This window comes from Bactrocera oleae, chromosome 6 (genome assembly GCF_042242935.1).
Source record: "Bactrocera oleae isolate idBacOlea1 chromosome 6, idBacOlea1, whole genome shotgun sequence".
NCBI lineage: Eukaryota > Metazoa > Arthropoda > Insecta > Diptera > Tephritidae > Bactrocera > Bactrocera oleae.
The window spans coordinates 37,695,638-37,712,557 of NC_091540.1; the positions used below are offsets into that span (position 1 = coordinate 37,695,638).

At 34.9% G+C, this 16,920-nt stretch overlaps 1 protein-coding gene across 4 annotated transcripts in view; it reads left to right on the forward strand.

Annotated features, from left to right (window-relative positions):
• Nucleotides 1-16,920, forward strand: part of RhoGEF64C (Rho guanine nucleotide exchange factor at 64C) — a 230,316-nt gene that overhangs the window by 110,725 nt on the left and 102,671 nt on the right. Inside the window, exon 1 of one of the 4 annotated variants that reach the window (XM_070112192.1) lies at nt 11,248-11,327. The exons of the other annotated variants lie outside the window; for them this stretch is intronic. The gene's annotated coding sequence lies outside the window, so the exon portion shown is untranslated. Of the gene's footprint in view, nt 1-11,247; nt 11,328-16,920 lie in introns of those variants that run through there. 4 annotated transcript variants of the gene reach the window in all.

The following is a 16,920-nucleotide window of genomic DNA, read 5'->3' on the forward strand; positions in this document are numbered from 1 at the left end:
CACATATTTCGATCAATATCTCAGTAAAGCTCGGTGAATTTATAATAATGGATATACTATAGTTCATTTTCGAAAATCTGTAAAATCGGTCTACGTGCACTACATTTAATGATTTTCGTTTTTGTGTGAGTTATTTTCATAAAATTGCGTAGAAACACGTTCAGTGAGTGATACAACTGGAACTCTTTAAGTATAAAGCACCTCCTGACTTCGATCTAATACAAGTACAATAGGCAATCAATATCTTTTAAGTTTTAAGCAACAGTAAGGTTTTATGGAGTAGCGTCCAAAATTTTATTATATTCGCATTATTCTATCTACAATTAGTTCGATTAATTGAAATAATAAATCCTACTAATTATCAAAAAAATCAATAAAAATGTTCGGATAATTTTCGGCAGATATTATATGGAGTATATTGGCTGCAGCGAAAGCTATAAACTTATTTTGTATTCGGGCATGCAAATTAATATATTTTGTTAATTTTACGCCGTATATACAGACAGACATTATATATTTCATAGGGTCTCCGACGTTTCTGGGTGTTACAAACTTTGTGGCAAACTTAATCATTTCTGTCTGTCCGTCTGTCTGTATATATACAAACTAGTTAATAAGTTTTAAGTTATCGATCTGAAATTTTGCACCTGTCCTTTTCTCACTAAGAAACTGCTTACTTGTCGTAACGGCCGATATTGGACCACTATAACATATAGCTGCAATTAAAACCGAACAATTGGAATCAAGTTCTTGCATGGGAAACTTTTTTATCTACGAGATATCTTCACAAAATGTAGCATGAGATATTTTCTAAGGCAATTATGGAATCTCCGAAGAAATTGTTCAGATTAGATCACTATATCATATAGCTGCCATACAAATTAGACGATCGAAATCAAGTTCTGTGAAGGGTATTATAGCTTCGGTGCAACCGGAGTTAAAGTTTTTTCTTGTTTTACATTACAAACATCAGGAAACATGAAACAAAATAGCAGATATGTATTTGTACCATCAGTTTTCTTTTACAAAACAAGGATACGTCGAAGTAAACAGAGGCAAATGTCAATAACATATATTACATTTCAATTATAAGCCTTTTATGAGTATTTTTTTAAATTTTTCAGTTGACAGCCTCTTTCTAAGGAGCAGCAATATTCATATAATGCCACGATGGGACGATACCATCGACCTTGATACCTTTCGTCCATCATTTTATATTCTAGTGGAACCTTTCTCTCTGTTTCTCAGTATAAATTCCTAAATTGCCCGAAAATTTGTCTAGATTGCAGATATAGTGCAGATTGCAGATATAGTGGTCGTCAAACTTGATACTCATATTTGCTCTTACAATTTTAAAGTTTGTCGGCATATTTTGAAGAATTTCTTCATAATTTGGTGCTTTATGGTACCTAAGAAAATTTCGTCTATCAATTGTTTCTGAGAGCATGCGAACTACAATACTTTTGGAGATTTTCATTCAGTAAAAGTAGATATTTAGTAGACTGTAGATTTAAATATCTTCACGTCTAATTTTTTTTAAACCGCACAATTTTTCGCATATTTTCGCTAAATAGCCTAAGAGTGGGGTTTCACATGATGTTTATAAGCGCGAGAAAGAGCGCAGAACCCTAATCATGACTGGAAAAATAAATTTTATTACTAATGAGCCGATAATTGATCACAACATACGAAATGCAAATATCTTAAAAACAAGAGCACATTCAATATTTTCATGAATAAGTTCGTGGTATGGACACTAAAAATTTGTTAAGATATCTAGGACAACAAAAAAAGCCTCAAATAGTTTTTGAATTATAATCTTCTAAAGTGTAGTCCTTCATTTTAATCAGCTTCATCAGTTTAGGTTGCCCTAAAAACGTTTTTCTTAAAATAAGAAATGCCGCCATTTTGTAAATTTTGTGTTGTTTTCAACAGTCATTGTAGGGACAAAATCTTCTAGTAGAGAATGTTGTTTGTAGATTTCATTCACGGAGAAAGCCGGAAACATTACCAGTTCGGTAGTTCATTGCCTATAAATGAAAAAGTGAATATATATAGTGAATATTGTAATAAAAATGATAAGTGGCAAAAATATCCTCCAAATTTTAAAACAATCGATACAGTGTTTTTTAATTCTCAAAAGGCTGTCACACTAGGTGTGCCCCTTAAGCCATCGTATTCAACGAATATAAGCTTTGTCGTAACAAGCCTTGAACTTCATTCGAGATCGTTTGTTGCCTCGTTAGGCGTACTCAAGTCGATATGGATTGATTATGCTTGCTGCTTCTCCAAATTCGAATTAAATCTATTCTGGGCTCATATGAACTAATGTAATCAAAGAGTAAGTAGAAATTGTCATTTAAAATTTCCGCGTAACAGAACGGCAGATACATTTTTTTGTTTGGTTGATTGGACTGTCTATAACATTTGCCAAAGGTCTCTGTGTCAAAAGATTTGTTTATATCCGAGTTACACGTGATTTCTCGATTTTAACAATGGTTGATTTTGTTGAGCAAAGGACTTGCATCAAATTTTGTATGTGAAACCAATATTTTTGTACAGACAAGTTCAAAATGTTGCGGAAGGCCTTTGGTGATCAAACTATATAACAAAGACCATTTAGAAATGGTACATTGAGTTCAAAGCTGGCCAAGATCGCATTAAAGATGAGCCGTGCTCTGGACGACCGACGAGGATCATATAAAAAATCAAAGAATTGGTGCTTTAAAATCAGACATTGATACTTTGAGACCTCGCTAGTGTTGGAATATCATTTGCTTCAGCCCAAACCATTTTGAAGAATGTTTTTAGTCTCAAACGCGTCAAATCTCGATTGATGCCAAAAACGCTCAAATGCACCTTATCATACTACATTGGTTTTTCACAACTTTTTTGCCAAAACACGACTCATAATGTTCAGCAAACACCATATTCGCCTGATTTGGCATCGTCTGGCTATTTAGCAAACTCGGGAAAACTTTAGAATACCGTCACACGCTTTCGAGGCTTAATCATGTTTGCAAAATATATTTGTATGGCAACAATGGATTTTGATATTTACAAACTTTTTGTTATTGTCGAAATTAATAGAATTGAACGATGATTTAAATATTGAATTAAAGCTATTTTTGCATCATATGATATAAAATAAATGTCTAAACACGAATTAGTGAAGTGTTAGTGGATATAAAAGTAAAACATATAAGTGTATAATTAATTTTACATCGAAAAAATACGTACATATTTTAAATAGGTTGTGGTTTACAGAGATATTGTTGATTTAAAAACTATAAAGTAAATAGTTTAAATAAATTATAATTTAAGAATCTAAAAAAACACGCTTTAAAGGAATTTTTAAACCTCCTCCTATAAAGCTCTTCCCTACCATCTTGTTTGTGAAAATTAATGCAATGTTATCGCAATTTTAGTACATTTTAACATAATTGTTATGTGGGGAGTAGGCGTGGTTATTATCTGATTTTGCCATTTTCACAGCGTATGAAAAAGGGCTAAAAGAACTACCTCTCAGTGTTGTCAAATTTGGTTGAGTTGGCTTTAGCTCTGAACCGCTAAGATACATACATTAAACATTTAGGGGCGGGGTTACGCCCACCTTTAAAGTAATGAGAAACTGTTATCAAATTATTGCATGGTCATCGGTCCTTGACACGTCTGCAAAGTTTCAAGTTGATCAGACTTCTGGAAACCGGTGCAAATTGAGCTCTAAGATTCCATTACATACAAACAACCCAAGCTAATAAAAGCATATTAATAAAAATAAATAGCTTAAATATTTCCAAATGTAGTTTATTTTGAAAAACACTTCTCCCATAGTCTTGGTGATAAAATTCCAACGGATGCACGATCTAAAGCAAACTCGTCAGCTTTAGTTCGCATTGTCTCGTGCGAAACTACTCGAAAACCTTTCTTACCAAAAAATTATTCAGAGCGGTTCAACCCCACATACAATACTTTAACATATACAAGTATGTGTGTATAAGTAAATGTGCTGGCACTTTAAAGTTTTTATACACAAATATGTGTATACGATTTTATATTTATATTTATGCAGTTCTTCCAGAAACAATTATTTAACTGAATTTATTGCTACAAAATTAAAATTCAAGTAAATGTATAAAACTTTAAACATCTGCAATTAATTACCCGCTGCTCAGAGTGATTTCACGTGTATACTCACATATTTACAATAATTTATATGAGTGTTTTAATTTTATAACTATTTGCAATCGGCGCAGTTGTGTGAACCGAACCATTATTTACGGCTGTTTTTAGTGACGCCAAAGGTCATTTCCAGCCGCGTCGACCATCAACTGTTCGTAATGTTCGCTGTCAATGGCATTCATGGCAACATTACCGCAACATAAAGAATGAACGAACGCACTAGCCAGCTGACCGACAAGCTTCTGCATTGAGTTATTTAATATCCTGATTGCAACGCAATGATCTGCATGTTTTTGACTCCTGCCAGGAAATTTTCACTCTCGGCCAACTTGTAGCCTGGCAGCCATGATGGACACCAGCTGCTATATGCAACACTTACATATGTTACCTGCATCTATGCAGCCGTATGCAGAAGTATGTCGAACATTTATATATGCAAATATATACGTACATATATTAAACATAATGTTGAAATTTCCAAATGATTCGTCAATGAAATTGCAACAACAAATGTGCACATTTGTGCGAAAAAATTGATGAAAAAATGCTGTTAAAGGTTAATTTATAAATGCATCTACGCGTGTGAATGAAGAGAAGAAATTCTCATTAAATTAAACACGCGTGAGGATGTTCCAACGCGTTGATTTTACGCTTGCTCTTCGCAACTGCCACGCCGGCGTGCATGTCAAAGTACATGTGTGCGTGTGTGTATAGTTGTGCGTGGTGCCACCGCAACCCGTGCATAAATCACATGCTGCAGGCAACTGACTTCTGTTCGCCTGCCAACAATGGCGGAAAATGTGACATTTCTCGGCCTCTTGCCGTGTCACCTGCCGTCACTTTAATCATTTTCACCCACACATTCGCATAATTACAGCTGATGAGGCCCTGGGTGTATTGTTGAAGTTTTATCGGAATTTTCGTGAAAAAGCAATATTTGTCAACGCTCACATACATTCCCACTTACTTATATTACTTATGTTGAACGCGTGTAAATCGGTAAATATTTTTTAAACGAGCAACAAAAATAGTTGTTGGAAAAATTCCAGATCGATGTAAATATATAAATGAAGCCAGAACAATTAGGCATCCTTCGCGCGTTGAATGTGAGAGAAATTAAAAAACCTTCAATTAAAGCTTTTCGATGTATTTCATGAAAGATAAAATTGTAGTTGTGGAAAAAAAGTTGGTAAATAAATATTTTCGCCATAGGGAATTTCCGATGGGTACATCCATACACCAGTCGTTTAAAACTTTTAAAACTTTCATATGTCATTCAGTTTGCAGTTATTGTCTCTTGTCAGAAATGAAATTTAATATCCCCGTTCGCTTTTCAATTTAATATCCTTTTCGGTCAAAATCTTGTATGTCAAGTTTTGAACTAAATGAATTTTTCCGCCGTATACACCCAGCGAAATCAGTATAAGACCATAAACAATATAGTTTTTCTAACTATACGAATTTAAATATTTTGTCAAGATTTTAATTTTCATTCTCAAATTCTGTATCAATTTCTCTGGCTCAATTTTCAAAATTAAAACGCATATGCTTGCTTTCTCTTCATAAATATAATCAGAACATATTTTTATAACTAAATTTTAAATCTTAGCTGTTGAAATTTTTGTTTCTGTAGCTGAGCAATTTTAGGTCTCGTATGCACATTACGCCCCTCGCGTCGGTTTGTCGAGAGGAGAGCAATCGTTAGGTTTTTATATTAAACTATAAGCGATATTTTTCATGAAAGAGAAAACATTATTGAGAAATTACTAATGAAACCTAGTGTTATCAATACTTAGCTTACCAGTGGCCTTTTAAAACTAAGTGTTCCTTATCGTGCCTGTGGAGAAAATGGAAATATATGCAAAAGGGCTGGGTTTGGGCCTATCTCGAAACAAAGCTATATAGTACAATCCGGACTGTTTGAACATAAACACCTTCTCAAAGGTTGTGGCATCTTTATGGTCAACGTGAAAATAATTTTAATAATTCACAAATTATTGAGTTATAAAGCCAATAGCCCCGTAAAATGGAGTTGTATGGCAATTATTTTTCATTTTCCCATTGCCATAAGACGTTATATAAAATATTTTTCTTTTATTTCTGATTTCCTGGTTTTGTTTATTGAAAATTTATATAAATTATAATTATAACAATTTATATAAAGGTGAACGATTAAGAGATAAATTTAAAAAAAAAAACATTGCAACAAAGTCTGAGTCCACAACTGTAAAAAGAACCTATTGTACTCCACAATGCAGCTTTGAGTCGTGGAAGATTCTTCTATGAATGATATACGATTTGTATTTTACATATTATATTTCAGAAAAAGTGTACATAACTCACTGTATTCTTCTCACCAATACAAAGTGTCATCTTTTGTTCACTAGAATCGATAAAACTTTGCCACCTCTACTTATAAAATCAAATATCTATGTAAGACTAATATTGAGAGCTGAGAGATGTCCTTGCCCTTAGCAAAGTTCGTCTTGCCGCTAGAGTAGGAGTTCTAACTGGAAATTGTTCAATATGCATTCATGCAGTAAGGGTACCTGCAGAATGGACGCTGAAAGCCGAACAGAGCACAAATTCGCGTAATGCGTAAATGCGCTCGGCTCGGCTTTGAGCGTCCACTCTGCAGGCACCCTAAGGCAAGTTGTACGGAGAAAGGCGAAGTGGAAACACTCAGGCCCTTTCTCCTTAATCGTCCAGCCTTTATAAGACTGATGTTGAAACATCTCAGCAGTCTTACCGTCAGTGAACCAGCAGATATAGCCGAAACTGACATTAGCCGTCACAACAAATTTGTGATAGCCTCAAAGTTCTTTGTCGAGGGCGGGTTTTATTATCAATTAAAAAAGAGTTTTAGGTACCACAATGGACCAGCGTTCTTAGATGATCAAGTGAGATCCCTGTTGGGCTTAACTAAACCTAATCTATTGGCTGACCAAAAATCTCTAATAAAAACATTCTTAAAATTTTTAAAATCGATCATCCATAAACAACAGACAGAATTCAAAAATACTTTCGCTCTATACATTTACGAGTATATAGTAAAGCAACTGGCATAGATAGCAAAAGTACCTAATGTAAATATTTAATTTATGAGTTGTTATATTTCTTTAGAATGAGAAATCAGAGAACATATAAAGTCCATTGTCTACCAATAGTGATGACGTGATTTTGACAGCTCGTGGCACAACCCTTGGAAATTATCCAAGATTATTACGCAAATTAACGTTCTCGAAAAAAACGTTCATCGAAAGATCATCTTCTGAGATGTGGCCCATTTCTGGCTTAATGGCTTCGTCAACAACCAAAATAGTCGCTATTGGGGTGAGGCAATTGCATCCCCAAATAATGACGTTTTGGTGCGGATTGTGGTATGGCGGCATCATCGGCCGTATTTCTTTCAGGAAATAACACGATGTTGACCGACTTTTTTTCCCAGAATTTGATTAAATCGACGCGGACGATCTCTATTTCCAACAATAGCCTAGTCAAATGGCCGCCAAGATCTTGCAATTTAACTCATCTAGATCATTTTCTCAGGGAGTATGTTAACTCAAGGGTTTACGCCAATCAACCAGCAGCGCTCAATGAGCTCGAAGATACTATAGCCGAAATTCCAGCCGTAATACCGAAGGCGTTAACAGGTGGGAGTATGCCAAGCCGTGATGGCCACTTTGCTGTTTTGTTCAAATCATAAATGGCATATTTGAGTGTTTTATTTCATTTTAACACCAGCTCGTTCTTGTTAGTACATAGATCCTATACAAGTATAAACATATATTGAGGATCAGCACCACGAGCTGAGTCGATTTAGCACTGTCCGTCTGTCTGTATATACGCGAACTAGTCTCTAAATTTTTGAGATATCAGTCGACGTAGGCAATTATCCAAGGCATTGGTGAAATTTCCAAACATATTGTTTGGATCCGACTATTATAGCTTATAGCTGCCATTTAAACTAACCAATCCAAATCCGAATAAATACCTTGTATATACTTTTATGCTATAAAAATGCAACTGTGAAGGGGATTATAGCTTCGGTGCAAACGAAGTTAAAGTTTTTTCTTGGTTTTACAAGTAATATTTTTTTTAAATATTTTACGTGAATAATTAATTTACAGAAAATACATACTTAAGTAAATACAGCACGTATGTATAACTATAGCTACAATACATCCTTTGACTATTTATTTTACTCACATTTTTCAAACTTTTAACTTATTTACCGGTGCACTCATTAATTTCACAATGGACTCCTGTTGTTCGATAAATTGAAGTGACATGTGTTTGTAGAGTAATTAAGTTGTTATCGACGCGTAACACATTAATGCACAGCTATATGTAAATATACTTCCATATGTAACTGTACATTTACGAATAAATACATACTGATAAGTATATGTATATAATTACAATGTAGTTGAGTTATTAATACACCTTACCTCATGAAATCAAATTACTTGCGCTTATAGGCAATGTTGTGCATGTGTTTATAAATATCGGTAAGTATGTGTTTTAAAGAATGCTGTAATCAATTTAAATTTAATTAAATTTCACTGAAATGTGGTAACAAAAATTAAAATAGTTGTGGCGCTTACATACAAACCTGTCTTACAGCCACACATATGTATATAGTCCATATTCTGTTTACAACAACTGAATGTGGCGTTTAGGTGAATGGAATAATATAGATTTACAAATAACCACATTTCGCTAATTGTTAAAATTTTATGTAATAAATTATTTTAAATCACGCTATGTGCCCTAACGGCCTACACAAGTTGCAAATATTGTAAGATTTACTTAAATTATAATAGTACATAGGACGTTCCTTCGATCAATGTTCCGACCAATAACAAAAACGGTGTTTTGAGCTACATCCATGGTTTCAATGCACACCTTCAAGGGTATGCTTATTTCAAAAGTTGGTTTTAGTTGTGATTAATGGGACAAGCCGAAAAGTTCGTTTCGTTTTAAGGAAATTTTCTTTTTTTCGTTTTTGTTTCTCCGTTTCAGTTTGAGTTTTGCTTCAAAATAAGTTTCTGCTTCGGTGATTTGTTTGAGAACAGGCAAAAGCCACTGGGCCAGTTTTAATTTGGACATCGTTAGTTGTAAAAACATTTATTTCTGCATTACTTCCACATAATTATACAACTGACAACAAAGGCAGAAATCAGCTTTTCAAAGACATTAATATTTTATTTAACATCGTCTTTATTGCGCTTCTAAACACTAACTTTTAATATTTTTCTACGTTTTAGTTAGAAGAAATCGGTTGCCGAAATTTTCATTGCACTTATAACGATATCTCTAGAAATATGGGCATACAAAATTCTTGACACCCGAAGTAAATTGATCTTTCGACTAGCAACGCAAATTAATTCACTATGAAGTCAGAATTCTTCTCAGAAGTGTATAGTAAAATTGTATCGAAAATCAAAGGGGTTGACAGATATTGATAACTTCCTAAATTACTAACGGCTAAAAAAAATTGTTGTATATTGATAAAACGGTGTAATGCTTCAACCGGCGCATCATCTCTCGATTCATATAAACAAGTTCTTAAATGGAATCGACGACAAATAAAGGAGTTTGACAAAATATTTAGAAAAATATTTCAATTGTTTTGGGCAGGTACAATGAAGAGAAACTTTAAAAGTGTGCTACCAGAGGAGTGTTAAGTATCTCGTCGACGTATTTTCGAAAGTTGATGTTGATTATCCTATGAGATGGTTCCCCTACAAGTCGTTTCTGCTGGGATGCTTTCGCATCCTGAATCTTCTTCTGGTGACCATGTGGTCAGTAGCGTTCCCTTGTCCTCGCCCCTGAATCATGTTGCCGCTCTGTAGCATGGTAATGAAGTTTTTTACAATATTCTGTACTGTTGTTCAACCTTAGTTTAAAATTTTTGAATTTTGACCAAATTCTTTCTTCACCTTTCTATCCTTTATCAACGGATGAATTTAAATGAATTGATATTTTCTTTCGTGGAGTTATTGCAGTCAAAAAGAAAGAATAAAACTGATAACGGTAAAGTAGCATACATGGTATACAGTATGACTTTTGTACCAAGCGTTGAATTTTGTCAACGAAATTTTTTAACTTTATACCCTGAACAGGGTATATAAAGTTTGCCATGATGTCTGTAACACCTATAAAGTATATATATATAAATATTCATTGGACGCGAACACACGCGAACGAGTCCCTCAGTTTCTGAGATATCGACATGAATTCGAATTTCGAGTTTGGCACACGTCCTTTTATCATCAAGAAGCTGTTCATTTGTCGGAACCGCCAATATAGGACAACAATAACAAACAGCTACCGATCCAACTCAAGTCCTTGTTTAAAACACTTTTTTATTTGGCAAATATTAGTATCGATGCCATCACATATATTGTATTGATCAAACCAGTATAGAATATAGCTGTCATTCAAACTGACCGATCAAAATCAATTGAATCTGTGAAGGGTATTATAACTTCGGTACAATCGAAGTTAAAGTATTGTCTGGTTTTTTCATAAATAATTTTTTTTTTATTGTAAATAATTATTATGATAAGGATTAAACTGTGTCATCATTTTCAAAAACTTTATGTACTTTCACGTGAACGATACTCCCACTATACCATATAATTTACATAATATTAGCAATATCTCAACGAATCACACGTATACTTTTTGATACTCGTATGTAAAGATACGCCTTTAAGCAAGCGGCTAAGCTCTTACTAAACTTCAAATATGAGTTCTGTTGTAACATCCTGCATTTTCTCGCTTTGTTTGCTGGCTTACTTAACGACGCTTTTATAAGCCTAATGCCTTGAAATACGAATCACGCAGATTTCATAAGCACAAATACATAAATACGCGCATATTGGTATGCTTCTTGTGGCGCTTGCTCTTCACTCGAATGCAACATTCCTACTTTTAAGTATACATGTAAGGTCTGTCTTTGCAACTGCAGTCTTAGGACGAACTTCATGCTCATCATAGTTTTTTACTTTGTCTCTTAGTCATCTCTGGTTCTTATTCCTTTCTTTTTACTTACAGGTAATTGTCAACCTTTTTGCTGAGCTGTTTCATTTAGCATTTGCGATTGCTTAAAAGTTCTTGACTAATCCTTTGCAAGCGTAAGTATTCAACAGTTGCTTTTACATAGTAACACACACATAAAGATATGCCGCCGAGGGCGCCAAACTGCCGTCGTAAAGCTGTCGGGCACTTAACTGTTACGCATATTCTCCATCAACTTGATTTGTGTGTATGTGCGTGTGAGTAGGCAGGTAGCTATTGTAACTGTAATAAAAATGAATTTCGGATTGCAGCAACTTCCTTACACACACACATAGGAGCGAGTGCCAGCGTTGCATTGCGTTGAAACGCTACAATTTGCCGAAGACACCGAAAAGGCAAAACGAAAGAAGTTCAAGTGGAAAAAGTTTCAGCGTTGATGTATTTTCTGCATTTAGTGCTTTTCTGCTCCGTTGCACAGCTTGTTTCATACGACTATTTCTATTTGTAGCACTTTTGCTTAATTAAGTTTGCCGTACGAGTTGGTCGTTGCCCATTGTTTTATCTGCTGGGGAATTCTATTTTAACGGTTTAGTGTTTCTGCAACTTTAGTGGACTTGCCGCCACTCTCATCCGCGTCACGCCGCTTGGGAAATGTGCTTTAATCGCACACAAATTTGAATTCCTCAGACAAATTGCTTTTAATTCAAATTAACAACTGCAATTAACAACTGAGCTAAAGGCTTGTAAGGATGTCAAAGTTTGGTTGGCAAATTGAGCAACGCACAACCGACTTATGCAAATATCAATACTATCCTGCAAGATAAAAAAATTCAAATAAAAGCGAAATTAAAAGTGGAAATACGAATTGCAAAATATGAACTCATCAAATGGAATATTAGAAATATGGCAATATTATTCAAATGATATTAAAAATGCTAAACAGCGCGAAGGGCTAATAGGAAGAACTAAGTTCAAAAGGAACTCAATGACTGATCCTCTCGGAAGTTGAAGGCGTTTGAAGAATATTAATAAACCATTTATATTTCAGGATTATATAGCGTTATGCTAATTGTTACTCATTTATTTTAAATTTGTACATGTATATATATAAAATATATATAATATAAAATATATTTTATACCAGGTGGCAACGTCACATGAGTTTATTTTTCATAATCGTATATTGGCCATAACACATATCACATACTAGTTTTAATACTCGTATCACATTAAACTTTTTTATTAAAAAAATATTTTGTTTTAAGAGTGGCTCCATGCTCTAAGTTATATTTGAAGTACTTGCAGCCACAAAAATATTTGTAGTAGAGGCAAGTGGCAACATCATTAAATAAATTTTTTTTTTGAAGGTTGGGAAAGCATATTGCTTACTTATTTAATTTGTTTATTACAATATATACAAGTAGATTTGTATCTGAAGACTTTTGACAAAACAGCTTCTTGAAAGTTCTTCTTCTTAAAAAACACGTTAACTTCGGCTGCACCAGTTCGCGTATTAAAAGACTAATGCTCAGATGGACATATCTAAATCGACTGAGCTCATCACACTGATCTACTTTATAGTGTCTCCAACGTTTCCTTCTGAGTGTTACAACAGCAACAGCAGGGAATTTAAATAGCTGTAACAAGTAATGAAGGGCTAAGTTCGGATGTAACCGAACATTTTATACTCTCGCAAAGTCAAATGGTATACTCGTTTGAGATTTCTTTGTGGATTGACTGATATTTTCGGTAGAAGGTCAACTATAGGCACTGGGGTCCACATATTTAGTACTTAGGGCTTTGAACAGTTTTGGTTCGATTTAGACAATTTTTGGCCGCAAGGTGGCATACTTTAATTGCATTATTCACGCAAAGTTTTACCCCGATATAATCATTGTTACCTGATTTGCATAGTGGAAAGTGAAAGAATCAGATGGAATTAAAAATGGTGTTACATGGGAAGTAAGCGTGGTTGTAGTCCGATTTCGCCCATTTTCGCACTATGACATAGAAACATGAAAAGAACGTTATGCACCGAATTTGGTTGAAATCGGTTGAGCAGATCTCAAGATATGGGTTTTCACCTAAAAGTGGGCTGTGCCACGCCCACTGACTAATTTTGAACGCGGTTCCTATAAAGCCAATTTATACCATCTCAGAGATAAAATTTAATGTCTCTGGCCTGTTTCGTGCTTGATTTATCGCGCTTTTAGTAGTTTTTAACAGTACCGTTATATGGGGAGTGGGCGGAGTTGCCACCCGATTTCAACTATTTTCACACCGTCAATAGAAGTGCTAAAAACATTTGCTTCTAGTGAATTTCGTTGTTATAGCATTAGCGGTTTAGGAGATATGCACATTAAACATATTAGAGGCGGGACCATGCCCACTTTTTAAAAAAAGTTTTAACTGCAGATGCCCCTCCCTAATGTGATCCTGTGTACCAAACAACAGTCTTGTATCTTATTGCGGAGCTTAGTTATACCAATTTATTTGTTTTTGATTAATGGCGATTTGTGGGCGTGGCAGTGGTCCGATTACGCCCATCTGCAATACCAACCTCACGGTACCATGAAACATGTCTACCAAGTTTCATAAAGATATCTCAATTTTTACTCAAGTTAGAGCTTGCACGGACGGACGGACAGACGGACGGACGGACAGACGGACGGACGGACAGACGGACGGACGGACAGAAAGTCACCCGGATTTCAACTCGTCTCTTCATCCTGATCATTTATATATATATAACCCTATATCTAACTCGATTAGTTTTAGGTGATACAAACAACCGTTAGGTGAACAAAACTATTATACTCTGTAGCAACAGGTTGCGAGAGTATAAAAATAGCTTGCATTTGTATATTTTGTTCTTCCTTTGCTTCCTTATTCAATGCGCCAATGCCCTGTTTTAGTATTGTAGTTTACTCCAAAATAATTTAAGGGATCACATAGATAATTTAATGGAATTTATATTATGTTGATCTTAGCATAAAGTAAATTTACATTAGAATGATAAGCCTTGGTTCATAACATCGACTGAGCTTAGGAATCAAGGCCAAATAGTTAAATATCAGTTAATAATGTCTATCGCTGTTTACACAATGTAAGCAAAAATATTAATAATGCGGCGTCAGAATGTCAGATATGAATGTTAGACAAAAAAGGGAGACCAAGATCGAGAACTGAGGCGATTATGTTGTATGTAATTAAGGCTGATCGAAAAATTGCTGAAAGTAAAATTGTTTAGCAAACTAGTTGCCAATTGACCGTGTAAAGTAATGCTGATAAGAGATTAAGATAAGCTTAAGGGCTAAAGGCGAAATATAAGTGAATATTGAGTTAGTTAAATTAGAGTAAACATTTTGTGATTTTTATACTCTCGCAACCTGTTGCTACAGAGTATAATAGTTTTGTTCACCTTACGGTTGTTTGTATTACCTAAAACTAATCGAATTAGATATAGGGTTATATATATATAAATGATCAGGATGAAGAGACGAATTGAAATCCGGGTGACTGTCTGTCCGTCCGTCCGTCCGTCCGTGCAAGCTCTAACTTGAGTAAAAATTGAGATATCTTTATGAAACTTGGTAGCCATGTTTTTTGGTACCGTGAGACGGTTGGTATTGCAGATGGGCGTAATCGGACCACTGCCACGCCCACAAAACGCCATTAATCAAAAACAAATTACTTGCCATAACTAAGCTCCGCAATAAGATACAAGACTGTTATTTGGTACACAAGATCACATTAGAGAGGGTCATCTGCAGTTAAAACTTTTTTTTTAAAAAGTGGGCGTGGTCCCGCCTCTAATAGGTTTAATGTGCATATCTCCTAAACCGCTAATGCTATAATAACAAAAAAGCAAATGTTTTTAGCACTTCTATTGACGGTGTGAAAATAGTTGAAATCGGGTGGCAACTCCGCCCACTCCCCATATAACGGTACTGTTAAAAACTCCTAAAAGCGCGATAAATCAAGCACTAAACAGGCCAGAGACATTAAATTTTATCTCTGAGATGGTATAAATTGGCTTTATAGGAACCGCGTTCAAAATTAGTCTGTGGGCGTGGCGCAGCCCACTTTTAGGTGAAACCCCATATCTTGAGATCTGCTCAACCGATTTCAACCAAATTCGGTGCATAACGTTCTTTTCATGTTTCTATGTCATAGTGCGAAAATGGGCGAAATCGGACTACAACCACGCTTACTTCCCATGTTACACCATTTTCAATTCCATCTGATTCTTTCACTTTCCACTATGCAAATCAGGTAACAATGATTATATCGGGGTAAAACTTTGCGTGAATAATGCAATTAAAGTATGCCACCTTGCGGCCAAAAATTGTCTAAATCGAACCAAAACTGTTCAAACCCCTAAGTACTAAATATATGGACCCCAGTGCCTATAGTTGACCTTCTACCGAAAATATCAGTCAATCCACAAAGAAATCTCAAACGAGTATACCATTTGACTTTGCGAGAGTATAAAATGTTCGGTTACATCCGAACTTACCTTTTATTAAAAAAAAATTTAAATGTAAGCTGATTATCTGAAAATTCTAAATTGCTACTGTCTGTTTTGTTATAAATAATAGCTCTACAAACGATATATATATATATCCAGATTACGAATCTCATCATGAAAGTATTGAATGTGCTCTTGTTTTTAAGATATTTGTAGTTTTTTTATTTTGATCATAAGGCGGCTTTTTAGTATAAAAATTTATTTTTCCAGTCATGATTAGGGTTCTGTGCCTTTTTTTCGCGTATACAAACATCACGTGATCCTCACTCTCCTTACCGCAAATTTACGAAAAATTATGAGGAAGATTTTAAAGTATATCAATTTTTTTATCAAATATTTTTTTATTAAATCAAACGTGGAGACAAAACTTACAGTCCTATTTTACTGAATGAAAATCTCCCTTTGAGTTTCAAAAGTAATTGGCATGGACTACTTAAAAATAATAAGTCGCCAAATACCCAGATATCGGTACAGTTTACTGATGGAAGTGAATGGGATGGTGAACCATCTACAACAAAAATTTTTAAAATGAGCTTGGACAACCGGATGATTTGTGTTTGAGTTGCAACTGCAGCCCATTTGAAAAATTTGAAAATAAGCTGATTCAGAAAGCTGTAAATTAAAAAAAAAGATTTGAGATATTCTTTTAGAACTTCGAATGTTATTTTTAAAGATATAAACTGTTGAAATATGCAAAAACAAAATATATTTTTTCGAAATTTAAATGGAATTTTTGAGCGATTCTAAAACGCTGCAAATGCAACCGCGCCCCTAAATGCGAAACGGTATAAATAAATGTTTACCCATGTAGCATGTATAGCAAGTAATATTTCACGCAACTAAAAAATGAAAACCCGATTGTTATGACGCTGTTTCTCCAATAACACATATTACCTATGCAATACAAAATTTTAATATAACCGCATTTCATACAAACAATTTCACTTTCAGCCCGGGCAATCAGCGCTCAGCGCTATTACAGCAAGCGTATTTTCAATGAAAGTGAATTTTGAATTGGCCATTTTCGCCAGCTAGTGTCATTAACCCAGTTTGGATGCAACATATCGATCGCTGCAATATTGGACAATCGCTTGGCTGGTGGTTGGCTGTGGCCAGCCGCCAGAGGGGACGCAGTGTCTGCGACAGGTGGGCAGGCCGTTGCTTACCCACGGCTGACG